Here is a 5474-nt window from a genome sequence, read left to right as displayed (position 1 = left end):
TTTTCAGCACATAACAAACTTGGTTCAGGCAATGCAAGCTGAAACTCGGTCCAAAATTAAAATTGAAGTCTGTGCATGAATAAAACCTATTTTGCAACACAGAGAAACATATCTGAAGGTGTTAGAAGTGTTTTGCATGATTTTTGAAGTTAGAGCCTGAAATGTCAGAAAACGGCTTTTCAGCCCATAACAAACTTGGTCCAGGCAATGCAAGCTGAAACTCGGTCCAAAATTAAAATAGCAGTCTGTGCATGAATAAAACCTATTCTGCAACACAGAGACACATATCTGAAGGTGTTAGAAGTGTTTTGCATGATTTTTGAAGTTAGAGCCTAAAATGTCAGAAAACAGCGTTTCAGCGCAGAACAAACTTGGTTCCAGCAATGCAAGCTGAATCTTGGTCCCACTTTAAAATAACAGTCTGTGCATGAATAAAACCTATTTTGCAACACAGAGAAACATATCTGAAGGTGTTAGAAGTGTTTTGCATGAATTTTGAAGTTAGAGCCTGAAATGTCAGAAAACAGCGTTTCAGCCCATAACAAACTTGGTTCTGGCAATGCAGGCTGAAACTCGGTCCAAAATTAAAATAGCAGTCTGTGCATGAATAAAACCTATTTTGCAACACAGAGAAACATATCTGAAGGTGTTAGAAGTGTTTTGCATGATTTTTGAAGTTAGAGCCTGAAATGTCAGAAAACAGCGTTTCAGCGCAGAACAAACTTGGTTCCAGCAATGCAAGATGAATCTTGGTCCCAATTTAAAATATCAGTATGTGCATGAATAAAACCTATTTTGCAACACAGAGAAACATATCTGAAGGTGTTAGAAGTGTTTTGCATGATTTTTGAAGTTAGAGCCTGAAATGTCAGAAAACGGCTTTTCAGCACATAACAAACTTGGTTCAGGCAATGCAAGCTGAAACTCGGTCCAAAATTAAAATTGAAGTCTGTGCATGAATAAAACCTATTTTGCAACACAGAGAAACATATCTGAAGGTGTTAGAAGTGTTTTGCATGATTTTTGAAGTTAGAGCCTGAAATGTCAGAAAACAGCGTTTCAGTGCAGAACAAACTTGGTTCCAGCAATGCAAGCTGAATCTTGGTCCCACTTTAAAATATCAGTCTGTGCATGAATAAAACCTATTTTGCAACACAGAGAAACATATCTGAAGGTGTTAGAAGTGTTTTGCATGATTTTTTAAGTTAGAGCCTGAAATGTCAGAAAACAGCGTTTCAGCGCAGAACAAACTTGCTTCTGGCAATGCAGGCTGAAACTCGGTCCAATATTAAAATTGCAGTCTGTGCATTAATAAAACCTATTTTGCAACACAGAGAAACATATTTGAAGGTGTTAGAAGTGTTTTGCATGATTTTTGAAGTTAGAGCCTGAAATGTCAGAAAACGGCTTTTCAGCACATAACAAACTTGGTTCCAGCAATGCAAGCTGAATCTTGGTCCCACTTTAAAATATCAGTCTGTGCATGAATAAAACCTATTTTGCAACACAGAGAAACATATCTGAAGGTGTTAGAAGTGTTTTGCATGATTTTTGAAGTTAGAGCCTGAAATGTCAGAAAACGGCTTTTCAGCCCATAACAAACTTGGTCCAGGCAATGCAAGCTGAAACTCGGTCCAAAATTAAAATAGCAGTCTGTGCATGAATAAAACCTATTCTGCAACACAGAGACACATATCTGAAGGTGTTAGAAGTGTTTTGCATGAATTTTGAAGTTAGAGCCTGAAATGTCAGAAAACAGCGTTTCAGCCCATAACAAACTTGGTTCTAGCAATGCAGGCTGAAACTCGGTCCAAAATTAAAATTGCAGCCTGTGCATGAATAAAACCTATTTTGCAACACAGAGAAACATGTCTTAAGGTGTTAGAAGTGTTTTGCATGATTTTTTAAGTTAGAGCCTGAAATGTCAGAAAACGGCTTTTCAGCACATAACAAACTTGGTTCAGGCAATGCAAGCTGAATCTCTCTCCCACTTTAAAATATCAGTCTGTGCATGAATAAAACCTATTTTGCAACACAGAGAAACATATCTGAAGGTGTTAGAAGTGTTTTGCATGATTTTTGAAGTTAGAGCCTGAAATGTCAGAAAACAGCGTTTCAGCGCAGAACAAACTTGGTTCCAGCAATGCAAGCTGAATCTTGGTCCCACTTTAAAATATCAGTCTGTGCATGAATAAAACCTATTTTGCAACACAGAGAAACATATCTGAAGGTGTTAGAAGTGTTTTGCATGATTTTTGAAGTTAGAGCCTGAAATGTCAGAAAACGGCTTTTCAGCACATAACAAACTTGGTTCAGGCAATGCAAGCTGAAACTCGGTCCAAAATTAAAATTGAAGTCTGTGCATGAATAAAACCTATTTTGCAACACAGAGAAACATATCTGAAGGTGTTAGAAGTGTTTTGCATGATTTTTGAAGTTAGAGCCTGAAATGTCAGAAAACGGCTTTTCAGCACATAACAAACTTGGTTCAGGCAATGCAAGCTGAAACTCGGTCCAAAATTAAAATTGAAGTCTGTGCATGAATAAAACCTATTTTGCAACACAGAGAAACATATCTGAAGGTGTTAGAAGTGTTTTGCATGATTTTTGAAGTTAGAGCCTGAAATGTCAGAAAACGGCTTTTCAGCCCATAACAAACTTGGTCCAGGCAATGCAAGCTGAAACTCGGTCCAAAATTAAAATAGCAGTCTGTGCATGAATAAAACCTATTCTGCAACACAGAGACACATATCTGAAGGTGTTAGAAGTGTTTTGCATGATTTTTGAAGTTAGAGCCTGAAATGTCAGAAAACAGCGTTTCAGCGCAGAACAAACTTGGTTCCAGCAATGCAAGCTGAATCTTGGTCCCACTTTAAAATAACAGTCTGTGCATGAATAAAACCTATTTTGCAACACAGAGAAACATATCTGAAGGTGTTAGAAGTGTTTTGCATGAATTTTGAAGTTAGAGCCTGAAATGTCAGAAAACAGCGTTTCAGCCCATAACAAACTTGGTTCTGGCAATGCAGGCTGAAACTCGGTCCAAAATTAAAATTGCAGCCTGTGCATGAATAAAACCTATTTTGCAACACAGAGAAACATGTCTTAAGGTGTTAGAAGTGTTTTGCATGATTTTTTAAGTTAGAGCCTGAAATGTCAGAAAACGGCTTTTCAGCACATAACAAACTTGGTTCAGGCAATGCAAGCTGAATCTCTCTCCCACTTTAAAATATCAGTCTGTGCATGAAAAAAACCTATTTTGCAACACAGAGAAACATATCTGAAGGTGTTAGAAGTGTTTTGCATGATTTTTGAAGTTAGAGCCTGAAATGTCAGAAAACGGCTTTTCAGCACATAACAAACTTGGTTCAGGCAATGCAAGCTGAAACTCGGTCCAAAATGAAAATTGAAGTCTGTGCATGAATAAAACCTATTTTGCAACACAGAGAAACATATCTGAAGGTGTTAGAAGTGTTTTGCATGATTTTTGAAGTTAGAGCCTGAAATGTCAGAAAACGGCTTTTCAGCCCATAACAAACTTGGTCCAGGCAATGCAAGCTGAAACTCGGTCCAAAATTAAAATAGCAGTCTGTGCATGAATAAAACCTATTCTGCAACACAGAGACACATATCTGAAGGTGTTAGAAGTGTTTTGCATGAATTTTGAAGTTAGAGCCTGAAATGTCAGAAAACAGCGTTTCAGCCCATAACAAACTTGGTTCTGGCAATGCAGGCTGAAACTCGGTCCAAAATTAAAATTGCAGCCTGTGCATGAATAAAACCTATTTTGCAACACAGAGAAACATGTCTTAAGGTGTTAGAAGTGTTTTGCATGATTTTTTAAGTTAGAGCCTGAAATGTCAGAAAACGGCTTTTCAGCACATAACAAACTTGGTTCAGGCAATGCAAGCTGAATCTCTCTCCCACTTTAAAATATCAGTCTGTGCATGAATAAAACCTATTTTGCAACACAGAAAAACATATCTGAAGGTGTTAGAAGTGTTTTGCATGATTTTTGAAGTTAGAGCCTGAAATGTCAGAAAACAGCGTTTCAGCGCAGAACAAACTTGGTTCCAGCAATGCAAGCTGAATCTTGGTCCCACTTTAAAATATCAGTCTGTGCATGAATAAAACCTATTTTGCAACACAGAGAAACATATCTGAAGGTGTTAGAAGTGTTTTGCATGATTTTTGAAGTTAGAGCCTGAAATGTCAGAAAACGGCTTTTCAGCACATAACAAACTTGGTTCAGGCAATGCAAGCTGAAACTCGGTCCAAAATTAAAATTGAAGTCTGTGCATGAATAAAACCTATTTTGCAACACAGAGAAACATATCTGAAGGTGTTAGAAGTGTTTTGCATGATTTTTGAAGTTAGAGCCTGAAATGTCAGAAAACGGCTTTTCAGCACATAACAAACTTGGTTCAGGCAATGCAAGCTGAAACTCGGTCCAAAATTAAAATTGAAGTCTGTGCATGAATAAAACCTATTTTGCAACACAGAGAAACATATCTGAAGGTGTTAGAAGTGTTTTGCATGATTTTTGAAGTTAGAGCCTGAAATGTCAGAAAACGGCTTTTCAGCCCATAACAAACTTGGTCCAGGCAATGCAAGCTGAAACTCGGTCCAAAATTAAAATAGCAGTCTGTGCATGAATAAAACCTATTCTGCAACACAGAGACACATATCTGAAGGTGTTAGAAGTGTTTTGCATGATTTTTGAAGTTAGAGCCTAAAATGTCAGAAAACAGCGTTTCAGCGCAGAACAAACTTGGTTCCAGCAATGCAAGCTGAATCTTGGTCCCACTTTAAAATAACAGTCTGTGCATGAATAAAACCTATTTTGCAACACAGAGAAACATATCTGAAGGTGTTAGAAGTGTTTTGCATGATTTTTGAAGTTAGAGCCTGAAATGTCAGAAAACGGCTTTTCAGCCCATAACAAACTTGGTCCAGGCAATGCAAGCTGAAACTCGGTCCAAAATTAAAATAGCAGTCTGTGCATGAATAAAACCTATTCTGCAACACAGAGACACATATCTGAAGGTGTTAGAAGTGTTTTGCATGATTTTTGAAGTTAGAGCCTGAAATGTCAGAAAACAGCGTTTCAGCGCAGAACAAACTTGGTTCCAGCAATGCAAGCTGAATCTTGGTCCCACTTTAAAATAACAGTCTGTGCATGAATAAAACCTATTTTGCAACACAGAGAAACATATCTGAAGGTGTTAGAAGTGTTTTGCATGAATTTTGAAGTTAGAGCCTGAAATGTCAGAAAACAGCGTTTCAGCCCATAACAAACTTGGTTCTGGCAATGCAGGCTGAAACTCGGTCCAAAATTAAAATTGCAGCCTGTGCATGAATAAAACCTATTTTGCAACACAGAGAAACATGTCTTAAGGTGTTAGAAGTGTTTTGCATGATTTTTTAAGTTAGAGCCTGAAATGTCAGAAAACGGCTTTTCAGCACATAACAAA

Source organism: Garra rufa, unplaced genomic scaffold (genome assembly GCF_049309525.1).
Source record: "Garra rufa unplaced genomic scaffold, GarRuf1.0 hap1_unplaced_002, whole genome shotgun sequence".
In the NCBI taxonomy this organism is placed as follows: domain Eukaryota; kingdom Metazoa; phylum Chordata; class Actinopteri; order Cypriniformes; family Cyprinidae; genus Garra; species Garra rufa.
The sequence above is the reverse complement of the archived record's forward strand: the minus strand, read 5'-3'. Positions refer to the sequence as shown.